The 21781-nt window shown below is 40.0% G+C and overlaps 1 protein-coding gene across 7 annotated transcripts in view; it reads left to right on the top strand.

The window, feature by feature from the left end:
• The window catches only part of CCNY (cyclin Y), a 333147-nt gene that overhangs the window by 219856 nt on the left and 91510 nt on the right, over nucleotides 1–21781 (top strand). Inside the window, exon 1 of one of the 7 annotated variants that reach the window (XM_038529667.1) lies at nucleotides 5826–5974. The exons of the other annotated variants lie outside the window; for them this stretch is intronic. The gene's annotated coding sequence lies outside the window, so the exon portion shown is untranslated. Of the gene's footprint in view, nucleotides 1–5825; nucleotides 5975–21781 lie in introns of those variants that run through there. 7 annotated transcript variants of the gene reach the window in all.

Here is a 21781-nt window from a genome sequence, read left to right as displayed (position 1 = left end):
TAAATTAAAATCGATACTGCTAAAACAACAAAATCAACCCCCCAACCTGTGTAACATGTAAGTGTGGTGATACTGCATATACATTTTGTATCCTTTTCACTTAGCATGATAAATACAAGTATTTCCCCAATTAGAAATGTATTGATTTTTTTATAAAAATTTATTACTATTTTTAATAGCTACAAAGTTTTCCATATAGCAAATTTGCTACCTATTCAGTCCCTTATTACTGAACATTTAGGCCATTTCCTGTTTTCCTTTTCCTATTATAAATAATACAGTAATAAACGTCTTTGAGCCTGGAGATTTCTCTGAACATCAGTTCATCTCAGTAGGGTAGAAACCCAGGAGTGGAATTAATGACCTAACACTGAAAGTTGCAGATGCAATCTACAAAATTACTATTTGAAAAGGTACATGATACTAGTATTTGAGTTAGCAAAAGCTACTTACTGGATGTCTAAACTGAGCAGCATTTGATAGCTTATTTTGGATTCTTTTTACTTACTTTCTTTTCTCAAGTGACTAGACCCTTTAAAAGATTTTAATCAGTACATGAAAGAAAATCTGGTATATTTAAGGCTTATTGCAGTTGGGCTTGCTCTCTGTCTGGTAATAACCATATTGATGTTTTACTGATAACACTTATGGTTTTCCAGGTTTTTGACTGTGACCCATAGTAAGAAAACACATTTTATCATCTGAATCCAAATCTGTATTTTATTCATAAACACACCTGAAACAATATTTACCCTTATATACTCTATTTACCTTATGCACTTTATATTATGTTCTGAACTTTTCTGTTCTATTTTATTTTTAAAAAAATATGATTCATGCTCTTCTAAATTGATACCATATCCTCTTAAAGGTTCCAACTTGGAGTTTGAAAAACATTGTATTATACTGTATAACAGGTACATATTCAGTGAAGCACTTTTTTTTTTTCGTTTGGACTGCCTTTTTCTTTTTTTTGTGTTAAACAGCTTTAATTTGCCTTTTTCTTTTCTTTCTTTCTTTTTTTTTTTTAAGAATTATTTACTTATTTATTCAGAGAGAGAGAGACAGAAAGGCAGAGAGAGACACGGGCAGAGGGAGAGGCAGGCTCCATGCAGGGAGCCCAACGTGGGACTCGATCCTGGGTCTTCAGGATCACACCCCGGGCTGCAGGCAGCACTAAACCGCTGTGCCACCGGGGCTGCCCTGGACTGCCTTTTTCTGTCTGTGGGTAGGAATCCTGGCAATATCTGAGACACAAGACACAAGATACATTAAAGTATCTTACACAAGGGCACATAGCTAATGTGGTCAGACTGGGACATGACCAGCTCCAAGTGACTCCCAGATCCAGGGTCTTAGCACAAGCTTTACAGTCCAGCATTCTGGAGCCCTTAGAGCACAGAAGCCATTCCAGCTTACATCGTGTAACCAAGGGAGGACCATATGACATCTGTAGGAAAGACTGGTTAAGTACAGGTTTACTGAAAAGCTGTTTGTCTTTATTTTTTTATTTTTATTTTTTTTTAAAGATTTTATTTATTGATTGATGAGAGACACAGAGAGAGAGAGAAAGAGGCAGAGAGAGAAGCAGGCTCCATGCAGGGAGCCCGACGCGGGACTCGATCCCAGGTCTCCAGGTTCACGCCCCTGGCTGAAGGTGGCGCTAAACCTCTGAGCCACCGGGGCTGCCCATGTTTGTCTTTAATGGACTGTGAAACCCACCCAAGAACTGTAGCACAACAAGCAGAAGTAAACTGAGGCATAACACAACACTTCATTCTGAGGTTTGCTCCTTGAAAAACTGGGCAAACCGGGTGTTGAATGGTGGAGAATTAGAATCAGAAACCAAGGTTTTGGTCAGTGGCGGAAGTTCTTTATAATGGCCCTAAGGAAGGATTGGTTGAAAATGCAAGTCTGACTGCTTCTCCTGGTCCTTTACAACCCCACTGGCTTCCCTTTGCTCTTTGGCTTTAACTGTCCAGCAGATGCTGAGTGAGTATATCTTGAGGAGGTGGTGTGTGCACAGTGCTGGTCTCATTTCTGAAGTGTCTTTTATGCCCAGATACGGAGTGCTGTCCCTGGCCATAGCCTTAGTTCTGGCTTTCTTTTTTCTTTTTCTTTTTTAAGGATTTTATTTATTTATTCATGAGAGACACACAGAGAGGCAGAGACATAGGCAGAGGGAGAAGCAAGCGCCCTATCGGGAGCCCGATGCGGGATTCGATCCCAGGACCCTGGGACCATAACCTGAACCAAAGGCAGACACTCAACCAGGTGCCCCCAGGTGCCTCCGTCCGGCTTTCTTGTTGAATAGTCCTCACCAAAATAGGTCTGCTGGGATGAGTAAGGCCAGTGAGCACTTTGTAGAGGAGGCTGACAGTAACTCACAAAAACCCTGAGTGCTTTAACTTCTTGAAGGATGTTGTGGATGACCAGCTGGGAATGGCATGGGGGAAGGGACATTTTACCTAGAGGGTTTTCAGAAGTGTCTGATGTTACTGAAAACTTTCTCTGAATGAAATGTACCTTTGAGTTGGATACAGTAACCATAGAATGGTTAGATTTTAATGAACTCTCTTGGACACTATAATTATGAAGGGTCAGGCCATCACTGAAATCAGCACTAATCACTGGTAACATTTTTCTCTCCTTAAAGGGCAAGTTCATTTTATCATGGAAACAAGTAACATTTCCTATTTTCAACATAGTCACATTGATGAACTGAAATTGAAAGAAAGTAGAAATATATTAATTGATCTTGGATTTTTTGGAATGCTGAGAAAAATATGCCTTAAAAATCAAACTTCATCAAACCTGGCAGATTGCAGTAGGAAAAAAATTGAATAAATACGGATGTTTCTCCTTCTCTGACAGAGAATCTGAGGCCCCACTTAAACTTCCATCAAAAATTTGGAAGAGAATGATCTGCATAGGATTGCTGTTAACCTAAGTGAGGCTTGGCATGCCTGGGGTACCTCTGAATCTCAGCTCCTTTACAGCTCATTTACTGGCCTTTGGAGCTCGGGCAAGTGCGAAATGCATCGTTGACATCTCCTGACCCCCTCAGTAGCATGCCTAGGGCTCTGCAAGCTCTAACATGTGTCCTTTCACTGAGTTGTAAGAAGGAGCTGGGACTAGTGATGAGCCATAGCTTTTAGCATATTTGATTGAACACTGTTTACATATTTGATTGAACTCACAGGAAATGTGAGTGGCCCTTTAAAGGCCTTGGTAAAATCTGGCTTTGTTTTTCTTTTATAGTCATGCTGACTTAAAATAGCAGACTCTAGGTCCTTCACTGTAACAGCCCAGTGTGTCTTCCTTTCATATTTACCCCATGTCTCAATGTCCCAGATTTTGCAGAAGAGTAACAATTGCACTGGTGTATGTATAATTGCATTCACATATGTTCAAGATGATAAAGTTGATTTCACCATTCACTAGATAATTATGGAGAGAGAATTTGCACATTCTCGTCCTCTCTGTGTCTGTTTCTCTCTCAGTGCAACCTGGAGCCTGATGTGGCAGCCGTGCTTGAGCACTCAGATGGAACAAATAAAGAATTAGGACTGAGCTTCTATTGTGCTAGGCTAATTGCCTTACTATTGATTCAGCTTTAGAAATGAAATAGATTGTTTAAACATTTTTGTTTTTGTGATTGTTTTAATTCAGGTTTTATTAAACTGGGCAGCACATCTTTGAAGCCAGGATTCTGAGGCACATCTATTTGGATCTTCCAATGTAGCTTTTCTGAATGCAAATCTTGTCCATCTGGCTGCCTATTATCCATCCGTCTGAAGCTCAGCAGACTTGATTAAATTCAGAACAGCTCTGCCTTGGTAGTGGCATCTCAAATTTTATCATTAGTTGCGCATCACATTTCCTTGTGTCTGAGGTGACCCTCAGAAGGCACAGTATTCCTTTATTTTCCTCAGAATCAGGCTGTTTGAAAGGCAGGTTATAGTTATAGCTTGAGTTAGTAAGCAAATTCTTTTTCTTTTTAAAATGTAAGTTCTATATTAGATCTGAAAGTGGGTAAAACACTGATGATTTTTTTTCATTTGCAGATGTGATGAATTTGACTGCCAGGAATCATAGAAGTGCTGTAGAGTGACATATAGGGACTTAAAACATAATCTTCAGATTCTGTGGGATATAAATGGCTGTAAAAAGATATTGAATTGTTCTGCTTTCTCTGTCATCTGAATCCATTAGTGAGCCAGTTCTTTATTCTCCCTCTCTGAAAATTCTCCTAGGGGAAACACCAGAGAATTTAGTGTAGCTGTCTGACCAGGGTTTCTCCACCATGCTTGTCCTAAATTATGTATTCTGTTTTTTCATTTTTTAAGTGATACTCTTTTATAGTCTTATTTACTTGGTTTATCTAGTTTATTACTTTCAGATAATCTGATTATATAGGCATACTTTTAGTTTTAAGAGTTTTCTCCATTTGCTTTGGATGTTACTCCTAATTAAGGATCTTTGATTGTGACTGCCTTGCTTCAGTCTGGTGTATGTCAGTATTTTCTTTTCTCATCTCGTGACGTCCAGGAGCTCTTGGTTGTTTTTCCCACAGGTTTCCAATGCATGTACTCCCTACCTGTTCTTTCTTGCTAGATAGACAGAATTCAGCCCTGGGAGGCTGTGCCCCTTAGTGCCTTTAGTTTCTGCTGGCAGATGATGTACCTTGCTAGAAATAAGTAGTAATGAGATCGCAAAACAGATCTATATTCATCTTTATATTGAATCCTGCACATTTATTTTACTGTAGTCCAAATTCAGGCTTTATTTTTTAATTTAGATCTTCTAGGGAAATCATAATGCAAAAAAATAGAGTTGAATCTTCTCTAAAATTTTTTCACCTGTTATTTTTACTGTTTTATTTTTTCATTCCCCCCCCCCCCTTTTTTGATGGGGGTAGATCGAAAACAGGACATGGTGTGTGTGTGTGTGTGTGTGTGTATGTTCTTCATTTAAAAAACAATTGGAAGTTGTACCTTCTCTACAAGATAAAAGTAATGTGTAGTGTTTTCTAATAGGGTAGTTTCTGTACGCTTACCCTGGACTTCCATACAGGAAGTGGGCTTTTTGGGGGGCTGTCAGTATGCTGAAGGACCCTAGCCAGCACTTCTCAGAGTTGTTGATCCTGGCAGGGCTACATACCTATAACTTGCTTAGATAAAATAGCACTCTCTTCTCTCTTTTAAGGTTGAAAAGGATCGACTTTCTCCTGCTGACACAGATCATTGGAATTTTCTTTCCTGATTTTATTAATTCCAGCTTATAAGGAGTCTATAATATAATAAAGATTTTGAACTGTAGATATTAATTATGGAAGAGGAATTCTCATTAATTACTCATGCATTTTTTCCTCATTCAGCAAATTTGTGGAATGCTTATTCTGTGTTAGGTGCTCGAGGCATCAGTGATTGTGATTCCACAGTGAACAAGACAGAATGTCCCTTCCCTCAGAGATGCCATTGTAGTAAGCAGGGAGGGGTGAAGGCAGATGATGTACAAAGTCCCATAATCTTATCTTCCCTGTCTCTTGTCTCAGCTGTCTAGAATGCCGGGGCCATGCGGGGGAGTGGGGCCAAAAAAGCCAATCCTAAAGTCTGTGTGCTGAAATTTTAAATCTAGGTTCCCCAAGCCTGGCTGTGTGTCTTACTCACAAGGGGTTTCCACTTTCATGGAATCAGTGCCCTGGGTGTGAGGGGGTACCACTTCCCTGGGCTCTTTCCCTAGATGGGCCCCTCATGCTGCTTCTGTGCATTCAGTCCTAAACAAGCAAAATAGCTTTCTTTCTCAGTCCTTAGTCGATTAAAGGCAGAAAATGGAAAGGCAAGAGTGCTGACCCACACACAGGGAGGGAGAAGACAGAAAAGTCAAACCTGAGAAGCAGAAACTCCTTCAAATGCCTGAGGACCTCAAGGCGGAGCCACAGAAGAGAACAAACTCTATTTAGCACACACAGGCAAGTCCATCATATTTTGTAAACAAGTTTTATTTTGTAAAAGTTTTGATTTAGGAGAGAGTAAAATTAGATGGGATTTGCTCAGATGGAGTTCCTTAGTTGACTCCAAACACATTGTGAGGGAGAGCTGAGAGAGGTTTCCTTGGGCTTAGAGGTCTTAGCAGAGAGGGCCATGGAATCTCCTCCAGAGGTGGGAAGGAATGCAGTGGACGGTGTCTTCTGAGGCATCAGGACACTGAGCAAGGCAGGTCCCCATTGTCTAGAATTTGTGGGAAGGCCTATGGTAGAAGAGTCAGTGTTTTGTTGGAGTGACTCCCAGTCTAATAGAGGGGCTAGGAGATTGGTGCTGTGCCCTTTCTGGCTCCTACCCCAGCTCAACCCATTCCTGCTGTTATGACTGGCCTGGAAGCCGAGGATGAGGGAATTACTCATCAGTAATTGCTCATCAATATAGCAGGGAATTACTATACTCATTACTTAATCAGACATGTACTGGGTGAGCATCTACTTACAGTTCACATTGTATTGCAGATTGTAGCAGGGAGATTTCACACCAGGTCTAATAAGTGTAGTTAATTGCTCTCCCAGTTCCTGGCTGATCAGAAAAAATTAAAAAAAAGATTACTAGCTGAGCTGAATACATTGATACAGCATGAAACAACATCTGACAGACAGCTTGCAAATGAATACACAAAAGCTCTAAAGACTTTTGCCCCAGTGGCCTTTGGTCCACTGTTGTATGGTTGTGGAACAATAGGGGACATTAATATAGAATATTTGGATGTCAGAGGTGGCTTCATGGGTCCGAGGTAGCATGGTGTTATGGAAAAGAATGACCTTTGTCTTCAGTCAGATCTCCCTATTCCCCCAGGCCTAGAATCTGCCCGCTACTTGTAGCTGTGTGAACTTGGGGGATTTTCTTTAACTTCTCTAAACCTCATTAAAAAAAAAAAATATGGTGAGGATAATTTTTAACAACTTTCAGGGTTATGGTAGAGAATTGGTTTCCTGGAGGTGAAATGCCTTGGTATGGTGCCTGGAATACTTAGCAGGCACTGCCTACTAAGCTATTACTATAAATATGAAGAGGAAAAGGAGAATACTTGTAGCAGAAGCTCAGAGGAAATAATCGATGTGAAATATGTTTGTGGAACATATTTATTTTATCTGCTCCATTACTTGAAGTTTTCTTTTTCTTTTCTTTTCTTTTTTTTTTTTTTACTTGAAGTTTTCTAAAGTCTCATGAATATGACATCGCAGTAATATGACATGGTATAGTATTGTAAGACTCCTTACTCAGTTACTGCCTCATTTTAGCAGGTGAGGTTCAGTTGGCTTATTTGTTATGTAATCATTTATTGAGTATACATGATAGAGAAGGCTCTGTGCTAAGCACCATATGGTGTATTATGAGAGGGAGCTCATGTGTGGAGGGTGGGCTCAGACATCCAGGTACCATAAACTACAGAAGGAATATAGGGGGTGGGGAGCAGGATAGCGCTGACTGTGGATTGAGTAGACTGAAGCACTGACTCAGGAGGACATGGATGCTCCTGAAGCCTTCTGGTTATGGAGACAAAGGGAGAAGATATGAAGGATGATACTTTTTTAGATTCTGTTCTTGAGGTTTGGTTGATGGTTGACAGTCAAGAAGAACTTTCTTTAGGACCATCCTTTGTTGATAAGAATTTGATCCAAAGATCTCTTGCTGCCCTGTTTCTTGTGCTGTATATTCTGTGGAGAGTATGGGCTTTCAGTGGTTTGTGTTTGAAAGTAGAAAATATGTCTAATTTATTACTTGGATATCTCAACATCACTAACTTTATTTGCCTCAGTGTTATTCAATGTAGCCTCCTTCTAAAATGTGGGAATAAATTTTGTTGTGGACTGAATTTTCTTATGCTTTTTTGTTTTTAGCCCCCGCACACTCTACTCCCCTACACACTCTCACTTTACACACAACTAAGTTGCTGTACACGCACTGTAAGTTGCTCTACAGTGTATCCCCCTGCCCCAACCCCTATTTAAGGCACTTGCTTGAACGATGGTCAGACTCTAAGGAATGTGGAGTACTGGAGTTTAACTAACTCTAAAAAACAAGTCATTACAACTTAGCCATAAGCCTCCAAAAGTAGATTGGATAGGAATTTTTATGATGGCTTACTAGTATTACCATAAAGTAAAACTGCTATTTTTACTAAAATAACAATATCACCCTTTTATATCCAAAGAAACAGTATTTTCCAAGTGGTCATGTTAAGTGGAGCTTTTGGTATGCCTCCTTTGGAATAGCGTTTGTCCTACTCTACCAGCAACAGAAGGATCTTGGTCTCGTGACTGGGTGGTTTCTCCTTTGCTTTTCCCCCATATTTCCACACCTTAAGATCTGCATTTAGCTTCTCTTCATCCCTACCTTGCTCCTTTGCTTTTGTAATTGGGGCTTTCTAAGAATCCCTGAAAACCATGAGGTGCTGAAACTGGGAACCAAGGTGAGCCTCATTCCTAACCTAACAGGACACAGATTAGCTTTCAGAAATGCAGAGGGTAAGGTCCCTTTCTGCCATAACTTCTGTTGCATGCTGCATTTGGCACACTTATATCAGCTGCTCTTTATGGCAGCTCCTCAGGGTGTACGTGTGTGGGGGGGGTCTTTTTGGAATAGAGAGATGGTGATGGATGGAAAAGTCACCTCCCAGCCCAGGTCAGAAGTACCAGCCATTCCCCTTACATCAGCAACTTAGCAGTGTTTTGTGTGCTTTTGTCAGGAGGACCTTTTTACCAGGTATTGTTCACTGCTTTGCTGAGGAGAAGGCAGAAGAAGAGAAGAAGTAGTATTTTTGGCATTCCTTGGGATTGTTTTGTGTAATCAGCAATACTATGCCTCAATTAGGGATATTTGGGGAATTGGGTACAAAAAAAGCCAATTCTGCTGGTAAGGTGGGGGGATTTCTGTACTTTGAATGCAGTTTGTTTTTTAGCAGATGGAGGCTCTTGATCTTCATGACTTCTAAGTGACTTCTTTTACTAGAGGAATTCAAGCTAGGATTTTGCATTATGGAATCTTATAGAAGGAAGAACCAATGATTTTTTGATAAGAGGATTCTAAAGAGACATGAGCTAGTGGAGGGTAATAAATAATGAAACCATGGCATCATCAAGTTTAGAAAAGAAGAATCATTAAAACTAAGAGATTACAATTTGAAACAAATGACATCATTTATAAGACCTAGGGAAGTATGTCAAACAGAACTTTTAACAAGATTTATTAAAATAGTTAAAAAAAAACTGATTAAATTTGGTAGTACATCCTTGGAGTGAAAAAGGCAAGAACAAAACAAAACAAAACCCCCAAACTCTCCTTTAGGAATTTATGCATATAAGCAAATGATAAACATTTTCACAGCTTAAAATTTCTACCATCATTTGCTGTAAAATAAGCAATTGTAAGCCTAATTTGGGCAGTAAATTCATGCTGTTGACTTCTTGTGCAGTCATTGACAAACTGCATCATGGAAGGTTGGGAGTTATCCACTAGCCATCATTGAAGGCTTCAAAGTCAATGGTAGGCAGAGGAGGTTCAGAAAACTGCTGCCTAGGCTGAGTGTGCCTCTATTATGCTGGATGGTAACAGGTTATCTTGTTTAAACTAGAGGAAATGGAGTTGGGAAATGGGGGAACTGAGCAGTTGAAGGCATTTAGCATGGCTGTTAGTGTTTGGGCTTTAACTGGGACTATTATTTTCCCACAGGTAGGTTAAACCCAGTAGATGTGCTGCTGGGTCTTCCCTCCTCCTTCCCTTCTCCATGCCTAATCTCTGTGCATGGATCCATTACCAAATTATTGGGTCCCTCTGTAATATCTCCCAAATCCATCCACTTCTCTTAACCACCTTCCTTCCCACATGAATTATGGCCACAGCCTCTTTTCTCGTATCCTGTCCTCCAGTCTGGTCTTCCTTAGTTCATTTTTTTCCGTTGTGCAGCCATGGTCATTTTTTGTAAGTGTGTGATTTGATCATGTCACATCACTCCTTCAGTAGCTTCCTGGTGTCCTGCAGTAAAATCCTAACTATTCCAAGAACTCTTTCTCACCCACTTCGTCCTTTACTCTTTAAATATTTTAAGTGTGTCTTAAAGGTGTGCTTTTTAAAAACAAATCGAAACAAAACAAAAAACTTTGTGTCTTTGATACACAAGTTTTTCTACATTTAATACCCTTATTCTTGTTCCATGTAGGGTAACTAACTGCCTTCTTGGAAGCCTCAGCAGTCTTATTGGTTCTCCCCTAGCACTTGCCCCTAGCAAAACACTGAGCTCACTCTATCTGCCTTCCACTCTAGTGGGCCACAGGGTTATTCACCAGTGTATTTCTTACACACAGTGCCTACATCAAATTGATTCTCAATAAACAATTGCTGATTATTGAATTAAGTAATGATAAGGGAGTTAAATGTCTCTTTCCTGGCTTTCAGAGTGTCATTTTGGACATTTTTTAATTGTCTACAGTAGCAGATTTGATCAATGTTGCCCATATGTAAAAGACTAATTATTTGCCTGGTGTTAAAATATAAGTGATCCCAGTGGTATTTTTCCTCTTTCAGTGATAGTGCTAAATCATGCCTCTCATGAGAGGGCGGTTGCTAGGAGATTCTTTCTCTTTGAATTAATCTACATTTGAGTTAATGGTTGGTCCTTCCAAATTTTTCTTTTCTTTCTTTCAGTTCTTCAGAAGATCTGTTTCACCTGATCATTATTTTATGTTACTTCCAATATTCAGTTAATTATTGTTGAACATTTGGACTTGGAACACGTGGTCCTTATCCTAAGATGGTACTGATTCCGTGCGACCCCTACATGAGTCCATGAATACCGTTGGCTTTCACCTCCATTGCCTCTGATCATCACAGGACCCAGTGAAGCTGTCAGTTATCATCTGTATTTCATGGAGACTTGGAGAAGTCACATGGCTAAGTGGCTAAGCAGAAACCAGAATTTAGTCTTTTAGCTTTCAATTGCATCTTTCTTTAATCTTGTTGTCTGCTGGACTTTAAACACTGCAGTATATATTTAACAATCTGATGCCAGGAAAGACTAAGTATTGTTTAATAAATTTATCTGATGCATGATTTTTCTGGTTCTCCTTTTTTTTGAATTTAAACTTGTCCCTTCACCTTCAAATTTTTTCCAATGAATATCTTTCTAAACACAGATACCAGCAGCCAAATTTGTGTTTTTGAACACCATCAGTGGCTTGTCCTTCTTTCTTCACAGGAAAAATGCAGCTTCTTCCTCTGGCATTCATTTTTTTTTTTTTTTTCCTCTGGCATTCATAGTCTTCTGCAGTTCGGCCTGAATCCATCTTTCTTGCTTTTCTTTCCTTTGGTTTTTCTTTCTCAACTCTCCAGGCTTTCCATGTATGTCTCCTGGCTATCCCCTAATAAGTTTTTTTCTGTCCAGTGTGTGCCTTGGCCCATCTTCTTCGTTCTGGCTGAAATGCATCCCTCTTTGAGCAGCCTTCTCCGAATAAAATTCTGTCAGGTCCACTGAAATCTCATTTGTTCTAGGGAGTCCTCTCTGTTCTATCAGATGGGAAGATGGGAACATGCTTGGAGCACTTCCCATCAGCATTACTCATATGATCCTTTTTGCATTCTGAATTGCTTAAGGATTTGTGGAACTAAGTATATGTGTGTATATGTGTTGGAGGATAGAAGCTCCTTCATGGGGGGGGGGACTATTCTGGAATATCTTTATATTAATACATACATCTGATTCATTACCTTGGTGGCATCTAAAAGATATCTGAACTCATCATTGACCTTTTATACAGTCAGCACACTTTTGGGGTATTATGCATTCAGACCAACAGCTATGGAGATAGAAGAAAAACATCGCTAGAACACAGGCATATAACAAGTTTGGTTGGTGTGGAGAAGGACAAGTGAGCAAGCCTAGATGAGTCAAGAAATCTCCCAGGGACCATGAGCCTTGGCCAGATGTGAGGTGGGGGCAGGAATGGACAGGTGGGCTGACCTAGAGAGGGTTTTTTCCTGGTAGAGGGGTTGGTCTGGTCAAGCCCCTGAAAACAAAGGATATTAGGTTATGTGTGTGGGGAAAACAAAGTATAGCGGTATAAAGCAAAGAAAAGTGGGAAACCAGGCCAGCCAGTTGTATGGCACTGGCCAGGTATACAGAGGAGTGATGACCCAACATGTAAGTCAGTGAGAGCTTATTCCTGTTTTCTAAGTGGAGGGTTATATGCAAATAACAGTACTGTGTTGAACAAAATATTCTTGGATGTGTTAGTTTGTACCTGCACTTCCACGAAATCTAATATGGAAGTGAGCATGTAGTAGCACTGTTTTTAGTGCTCTTAGTGCCCCCACTCCCTCCCCCTCCCATTAATGATAGCTTAATCATTAGCTTAACCTGTTTTATGTTCTTCCTTGCCTGACCTCTAGTGGATGTAGTAGTAATCAGCGAAATGCCCAAAGGAGAGTAATGTTAGGATGAAGCTAGTAAAGTACCCTGGAAAAGCCACTGCCCAAATTTAAGTTTTTAAGTGGAAGAGATTAGTTTGTAATATGAACATGACCAGAGTGATAATATTTAAACTTTCAAACACTTGGGTTGATAATTCTGTGAGCAGGAACCTTGTCTGATGTTTAGTGCTATATCCCCAGCTCAGATGTACCAAGGGGTCTGATACAGGATAGGTGTGATGCCAAATAAGGATGTGTATGCATGTGAATAATTGTATGCGACTCTGAGTGTGTGTGTGTGTGTGTGCACACACAGAACATCTATACATATATATTTATTTTAGTTCTTTTTATAAAATATTACAATTTTATGTATAAGATCTTATAATTTTCTGTTAAATTTAATGATAATTTTTTTGTAACTTAGTAAATTGAACCTTTTTAATATTATCGTTACACTGTTTATTGCTCTAGGCCACAGTGTTTCTCAGTGAATGCCCTGTTGGCATTGTGTGGCATAGTTCCTCATTGTGTGGGACTGTGGTAATAGACAAGTAGCTGCTGTTTATCATTGTGACAGCCAAAATTGTCCCCATACATTTCTCAACACCCTAGGGTAAAGGAGATGGTGCTGTTCCTCTAGTTGAAAGGTATTCTAAGGTAAACTATTACTATTACTATTACTAAGGTAATCGAATGAAAATAATTCCTATATCTTAATTTTTATGTAATGCCAATAGACTTGTAAAGCTCTTTGTATTTTCTAAGTTGAGGATTATATGCAAATAACAACAGTTCTGTTTCTTTCCAATCCAGTAAATTCTCTTTATGTTGTTTTTTTTCTTATCCCATTCCATACAATGTTGAAGGTAGGTAGATTCCAGCTTTATTCCTGACCTAAGGAGAATGTACCTGATGTTTCACCATTTAAGTATGAGGATTGCTGTAGGTTTTGGGCACATAGCCTTTATTAAGATGCCTTTTATCAGATTAAAGGGATTTGCTATGAGTCTTTTTTATCTTCAAGGGTTATGGAGTGCAGAGCCACTATTAGTTGGATTTTTTCATTCTATACATTCTTAATTCTTTATCTCTCAGTGCTTCATTCTAAGTGATTTCCTAAGATATGTTTTTCAGGGTATGAGTTCTGTGCTCAGATGAGTCTAATCTGCTATTTAACCCATCTATTCAATTTCAGATTTCAAGGACTGTGTTTTTAATTTCTAGAATATATGTGTTCACATGTATAATACATTCATTATGTATATATGAACATACATACGGACTTGAGTTTTTTCCAAAATGTTCTTTCTTCTCTTATGTTTTTATTTCTTTATGTGTTTACTTAATATATATAATTGTGCACATATTTATTTTATGATGTCTATCCAATTGTTCTCTTATCCCAAGTTCTTGAAAGCCTAATCTTGCTGTTTGTCATGTCTTCTGACTCTTGCTTGTAATGGGTTGTTTCCTTCTATGTCTTGCCACTTTGGATGGTGAGCCTATCTTTAGAGGACAGTCTGGTGCAGCTCTGGGAGGCAGGCTTCTTCAGAGCAGTTTACAGTGAATTCTGTCAGGGATTCAGGTATATCACTGACATGCGACCAGTTTGGTATAAATGTGTCTAGGGATTTCCTGAACTATATTTGTAGAGTAGAACTCAAAAACCACATTGGAGACACACCAATGATTACCAGTTAGTGGGGGATTGGGATCCTTTTCCTTTCTTATCCTGGACTCCTTTTTCATCTGCGTTCATTTTTTTTTTCCACTTTAGTTTTTGTTGAGACCATAGCCCATATATGTAAAAGCAGCAATTCCAACTTCTGTCCACTCTAAGGGCTTATATCTAACCTGTAGGATATTAAAGTAAGGTGACTTCCAACCAAAGCACTTTTTTTTTTTTTAGTTTTTTTTTTTTTTTTCAATTTTCACTTATTTATGATAGAGAGAGAGAGAGAGGCAGAGACACAGGCAGAGGGATAAGCAGGCTCCATGCACCGGGATGCCCGATGTGGGATTCGATCCCGGGTCTCCAGGATCGCGCCCTGGGCCAAAGGCAGGCGCCAAACCGCTGCGCCACCCAGGGATCCCCAACCAAAGCACTTTTAAGTAAAGGAGGTTAGATTAGTAATTCTGCCAGGATGATAGATGAGACCTCAGACCCAGCTCTTACTGCTGGATAGCCCATCCTTGCTGGAAGACCTCAGTTTTCTCTCTAGTTAGGGCTTCAGGTCATTTCCTTGACTTCTTGACACACTCTCATAGGCATTTACAAGGATGTCTTATATTTTATCTCACATTCCTGAGTGCTTGCAGTGCGGGAGCTTTTAGTTTATCCAAGCTGCCATATTGGCACAAGATCTGTCTGTAGTCTCAACATTAGGATCTCTCTGTCTCCTTTGGTTCATCCTAAAATAGAACATTAGTGGGCAGCCCCGGGTTTAGTGCCACCTTCAGTCCAGGGTATGATCCTGGAGTCCCAGGATCAAGTCCCACGTTGGGCTTCCTGCGTGGAGCCTGTTTCTCCCTCTGCCTGTGTCTCTGCCTCTCTCTCTCTCTCTCTCTCTCTCTCTCTCTCTCTGTCTCTCATGAATAAATAAATTTTAAAAATCTTTAAAAAATAGAATATTAGACAGAGACAGTGGAGAGGCTAGAGAAGGGTTTAGGGAAGGAGGGAAGGAGTGGGGGAAAGAGGAAAAGAGTGAGTGGAAGAGAGTGAGAGACAGGTTGGAAAGAGGTAGATGGATAGATAGGTTGATGGAGGGAAGGAGAGGTTGGAAAGAGGTAGATGGATAGATAGGTTGATGGAGGGAAGGAGAGGATGCAAATGAGAGAGACGTGTGTGTGCAGAGAGATGCAGACACAGACTCAGACCTAGAGACCCAGCATACATAGATGTGTGGACCCAGATATCAGTGCTCACAAAGCCACATGCATGGACTACCCTTGGGGATGCAGGCAGCTAAAAGGAGAGTGAAAATAGAATCACCAAATCTAAGTGTGTGAGAATAATTGCAAGAATAAACTCCAAATTAGAAGAATAAATTCAAAATCAGTGGGATTAGAAAACGGCTTTAAAATTAACTGGAAGTTTGGTACCAGCAGCCTGCTGCCGCAGCAGCAGTGATTATTATAAATTGGTCTTCAACTGCTGGGATAAGGCCTGCCTGGTGGCAACACATAGAGCAAACCAGTGGAGGGGAGTGGTGGAGGAGTGGGAAGGATGGTCTCGATTTTGGTCTCATTGGGCTAATGAAAATGGGGGAATAATCACTGATTTTTAGGCAGTAGGACCATGGTAATTTTAAAAAAAAAAAAAAAAAAGGAAACCAAACTGATTTAAAATTAACAGACTTTGTTTTCGTCATTGCCTTGAAGATCATAGCCAGATATAGAAATGTGTCTACCTAAAGGTGAAATTAAAAGTTTGAGATTTTGATCGTGTCAGATATTTGTCTAAAAACAAGAAACAGTGATCAACCTGCAGCTGGCAGTGCAGAGAAAAGAGGTAGAAGGTGGAAGTTTCTGTCTGTTTTGTGCAAATGTCTTTTGTGTCTCCTCTTCTATCTATATTAGACCCATTACGTTATAGGCCTTGATGCACTTTTCTGTTTTTCTAGCTTTCCAGACCATATTCCTGCTTATCCGTGGCATTATTTTATAACACTGTTGCTGGTTTAAAAAGCCAAGATGAGCAATTGTGGATCCCTGATACTGTGACATCTGTGGAAAGAACAGAAGAAAATTAGGTTACATGACATTGGAGAATATTGCTGAATCAAACTGGTTGGCAGGCATGCTGTTTGATTCTTTTCAGTTTTGAATAAAAGGATCCCGTCATAACCTGTACTCAGCTCAAATGGGACTCAAAGCCGTGTGACTGAATATCTTTGTAATTAACCTGAAGGTGGGGCAGGAGAATCTTAGAATGTCTGTTCTGTTAATATTTTAATTTGACTTATGTCTTAATATCATCATGATCATTATGATAAAGAAGCAGTTAATAGTTGAAAACTCTGTTTCCCAAGATTTAGGCTGAAGTCAATGCTAGGGATTCCATAACATTTCTTAAAACTGCCTTTTCTCTCTAAAGAATCACTCCATTAGAGGCTACTTCATCTTGTCATTATGGATTATCTTATCCTTTTTTATAAGAGGTAGGAGAATCTGTATTAGGAATTTGAAACACTGAAGTTATAAACATCCGTTTCCAACCAGGACTCCTTAGAGAACAGATATTGTATAATGATGGTTTAGCATCATTTTTAGTGTCTTTAAATTTAATATACATCTTTGGAGAGTTTTGTGTCTTTAGCACTGAGTTAGATGCTATGGAATAAAGTTTTTTAATACCCTAAAATTTTAGTAGCCATTCTATATGGGGTATCTATTTGACAGAAATTATACTTATTGCTTTATTTATTTATTTATTTTTAAAAGATTATTTACTTATTCATGAGGGAGAGAGAGAGAGAGGCAGGCAGAGACACAGGCAGAGGGAGAAGCAGGCTCCATGCAGGGAGCCTGACATGGGACTCGATCCCGGGACTCCAGGATCACGCCCTGGGCCCAAGGCAGGCGCTAAACTGCTGAGCCACCCAGGGATCCCCTACTCATTGCTTTATATGAATAACTTTTTTTAAAAAAAGATTTTATTTATTTATTCATGAGAGACAAAGAGAGGCAGAGACACAGGCAGAGGGAGAAGCAGGCTTCCCACTGAGAGCCCGATGTGGGACTTGATCCAGGGACCCCGGGGTCACACCCTGGGCCGAAGACAGATGCTCGCTCAGCCACTGAGCCACCTGGGCGTCCCTATATGAATATCTTTTAATCTTCGTGGCAGTCCTCTAAGTTAGGAGTTTTTTGCCCACTTTGTAGAAGAAAATGAAACCTAGAATAGTATAGCAATTTGCCCAAGGCCATAGAGTTAGCAGAGGTATATGCAAATCTAGATCTTTTACATTATAAAAGATGTTTTTCTGCTTCACAATTTGAGCCTCTCTTTGGGGGAATGAATGACTCCTAGAATCCAGGATAGTTGACTTCTAGCTTTCTTAATGTGGGTTATAGAATTTGTAGTATTCTTAATGGCTTTTTATTCTTTTTGTTTTCTCCACTGGTACTTCACACCTTAAAATTAGAAGGATGATCTAGTGCAGAAACTTGATCTATTTTGTTCCCTTCTGTATCTTGTATCCTCAATATGTAGAACTCAGCAGTACCTGAATTCCACTTAGAAGATGCTCACTTTAGTTGAATGAATGAATGAAAACCATGGCAGGTTGGACTGGCCTTGATAAACACCCACAATATTCATTCATTCTTTCTTTCCCTCGACCTCTACTCCTTACCTTGCTCAAGAGCACAGGTCTTCCCTCTCTGCCTCCCTCCTTCTCTCTAAATCAATCAATCAATCAATCTTTATTTTTGTTCAAATATTTTACTTATTTATTCATGAGAGACACAGAGAGAGGCAGAGACATAGGCAGAGGGAGAAGCAGGCTTCATGCAAGAAACCTGATGTGGGACTCGATCTGGGGACTTCAGGATCACACACACTGAGCCAAAGGCAGACACTTAACCACTGAACCACCCAGGGGTCCCTCAATCAAAATTTAAAAAGACAAAAAAAAGAAAAAAAAAAGAAAGAAAAATATCACCGAGCCGAACTGAAATCACTACACTCTTCCAAATGTGTTCCAACTCACTGTTCACATTTGGGGTATCATTTTTCCTGACTTTCTGCAATATGGGGATTTTTTTTCTTTATGGCTAAAGGAGCAATTTTGTCATGTTTGACTTCATAGTGTAATTTTGAGTGATATGGCAGGTTTACTTTCCTTGGCTTATGAGAATGCTGCCTTTTCCCATTTTTTGTTCCTGAACAGTTGGTGTTCCCTTGCCAAAGTGCATATTGTAATTGCCGTATTTCTCGTCAAGACCTGGAGTTGCTCTTTTAAACCTGTATGTAAGAAACACTGGGCAGTTCCTTGTACCTTTGTATTCTGCTGTTGTACATATTTAAATCAGTGCTGGTAAACTGGGTCCTGTGGTTGGCCCACCTTCACATTAACAGGTAAGAGAAATCTGGCCTTCAGACTTGTCCCATGCAAAGTTAGCCCACTGGCCTACACCTGGCAAAAGTTTTATTATTCTCCATGCTATGGTTATGGAATGTGGATCTGGGTTAGGATTGGAAGAAATGCAAATCAGCATGTCGTTAAATACTTTTTTCTGAGTAATGCACTGGCAGCTTGTGCAAGTGTTGAGAAGGTAGTAACATCTGGCCGTGCTTGCAGATAAAAATGAGCTGATTCTCTCTGTTTTTCTTAGCAGTGCTATATGTACTCTTGCATCTAGAAGCAGAGATTTCCTTGATTTTTCTTTGTGTAGAAACTTCCTAGTTATCTCATCCAAGATCTAGGTCCTAAAATTTTAATTCCAGGGAGAACTTAAAGATTGTGTGAACCCAGCTTTCAAGGCTTCTGGATTTTCCTCTGTGCCAGCTTTTGCCTCCTTAAAGACTTAAGTCCTTGTAGGGCAATCAGGATCTGAGGCAAGGTCTGGCCTAGGTAAGAGTAGTAAGGAAAACTCTGGTCTCCAGATTTCAGGTGGAGACCAGAGTTTTGGTTAAAGTTCTATGATTACACAGCCAGACCCTCAACCTCTGTCAGCTTCACTTGCCTTATCTGCAAGTATCATGTCAATTCCTGATCGTGAAGATTCTTCTGAACTCTACATGACTTCCTCTGTGTCTCTGAACTGGGTAGGGATGATAATTGACCTGCCACTCATGCAAGAAACCACCTCTGACATAAGTGAGTGTTAATATTCAGACCTGGAATTATGACTTGGCCATAAAGGAAACATGATAATCTCTTCCTGTATCAGACTTGGTAGGGATGGTATGAAACATGATTCCTGCTCCTTGGGCTCTGCGTGGAAGGAGAAGCAGTCATCCTCCCCTGTGGCCCTGTTCTGTTTAAACCAGGAAATGTCGTGTACATGCATAGTGGCTGCTGGCAGGACGAAGGCACCTCCACTCAGGAGTCCCTCACAGCATGGTGTCTTTTATCATGAGTTCCTACAGCACGTGGCCAGAGCTTGTGGGGAGACACATCTTGGTGGCTGTGTGCCCCTGACTTGTGGGGAGGGGATGCGATAGCCACATCCAAGAGACCGCAGTGCATCTCCTGGAAACACCAGCGCCTGCTGGGGAAATAACAGCCCACCTACTTAGAGGATCATGAAGGCCTAAATCATTTTTCACAAGTAGTTTTAAAACACAGATGTTTGAAATTTCATAAGTTAACAGAAAATATGCTCAATGCAGGAAATGTAGAAAACATGGAAAAGAAAAAAGTCTCCCTTGCATTATTCAAAGGTAACCAAATATTAGTGTATATATGCTATATCTATGCATAGTCCCTCCAAAAATATCACCTGCTTTCTGCACCTAATGACATATGGTACTGCTATTTCCTTGTGAATCAAATATTCTTCACGTTTTTTGTTTTTAAATTATGTATAGTTGACATGTTACATTAGTTTCAGGTGTACAATGTAGTGATTCAACGATTCTATACATTATGCTGTGCTCACCATGATTAGTGCAGTTCACATGATTATTTTATGGTGGCATAGCATTCCAGTATCTAGGCACACTATTATTTACTATAACAAATGCCCTATTATTGGCAGCCCTTTCAGAATCTGAATGTCTCCATTCTTAGCCGTTTCTAGGGTTTGTGACCATTTTAGCATAGAATCTTATCTCCAGGGATTGTCCTCCAGATCTTTTTTTTTTAATTTAAATTCAAGTGATTAATAGATACTGCATATTCGTTTCAGAGATGAGTTCAGTGATTCATCAGTCTTATATAATATTCAGTGCTCTTAACATCGTGTGTCCTCCTTTTTTTTTTTTTTTAAAGATTTTATTTATTTATTCATGAGAGACACAGAAAGAGAGAGAGGCAGAGACACAGGCAGAGGGAGAAGCAGGCTCCCTGTGGTGAGCCCAATGTGGGACTCAATCCCAGGACCCCGGGATCACAACCTGAGCCAAAGGCAGATAGATGCTCAACTACTGAGCCACCCAGGTGCCCATAATGTGTCCTCCTTAAGGTCCATCACTCAGTTACCCCATCCCTCCACCCCTCTCTCCCCTCCAGCAGCCCATTTGTTTCCTATGATTAAGAGTCTCTGATAGTTTGTCTACCTCTCTGATTCCATCTTGTTTTATTTTTTTCTACCTTCCCCTATGGTCCTCTGTTTTGTTTCTTAAATTCCACATTTGCTTAAGATTCTATGATATTGTCTTTCTCTAATTGATTTATTTCACTCAGCATAATACCCTCTAGGTCCATCCATGTCATTGCAAATGATAAGATTTCAATTTTTTGATGGCTGAGTAGTATTCCATTTATTCCATTTTGTATCTATATACAGATATGTATACCACCTCTTCTTTGTCCATTCATCTGTTGATGGACATCTGGATTCTTTCCACAGTTTGGCTATTGTGGACATTGCTGCTATGAACATTACAGTGCAGGTGCTCCTTCAGATCACTACATTTGTATCTTTGGGGTAAATAACTAGTAGTGCCATTGCTGTGTCATAGGGTAGCTCTATTTTCAACTTTTTTTGAGGAACCTCCACTGTTTTCCCCAGTGGCTACACCAGTTTGCATTCCCACCAACAGTGTAAGAGGGTTCCTCTTTCTCTGCATCCTCACCAGCATCTGTGGTTTCCTGTCTTGTTAATTTTAGCCATTCTGACTGGTGGCAGGTAATATGTTACTGTAGTTTTGATTTGTATTTCCCTGATGTTGAGTGATGTTGAGCATTTTTTTCATGTATCTGTTGGCCGTGTGTAGGTCTTCTTCTTTCAGGACATTCTTAAACTTAAAAGCAGTAGGATCTCAATTCCCTAAGAAGTGGCAGTCTTGTGTTATCTTGGCTCCACTATTGGCTTGAAGCAGAAAATCTTTACACTTTTTGCTTGTGGTATTTTACAAACCCCTAATGATAATTTTGATAATAAACTGAGTCCAAGAAAACTGCTCTGCATAAGGGGGCCTGCCTATGTATTTTTCAAATGTCTAGATTAAAATCTCACTAGACAGTCTTCCACCCATCCCACTCCCTCAAAGAAACCCCCCAAAACTGGTCCAAAATGGAGATTAAGGGAACAAACCAAGAAATCGCAGTGCTGACACTGTCCAAGGCTAGGGGATTGAGTTTGTTGCTCTCCCACCAACATGGAATACCGCAGGCACCTTGTTTTTACAGTCAGTACTTCTGTGGGGAATT

This window comes from Canis lupus, chromosome 2 (genome assembly GCF_011100685.1).
Source record: "Canis lupus familiaris isolate Mischka breed German Shepherd chromosome 2, alternate assembly UU_Cfam_GSD_1.0, whole genome shotgun sequence".
In the NCBI taxonomy this organism is placed as follows: domain Eukaryota; kingdom Metazoa; phylum Chordata; class Mammalia; order Carnivora; family Canidae; genus Canis; species Canis lupus.
Note: the sequence above shows the minus strand (reverse complement) of the source record. Positions and strands in the feature narration are given on the sequence as shown.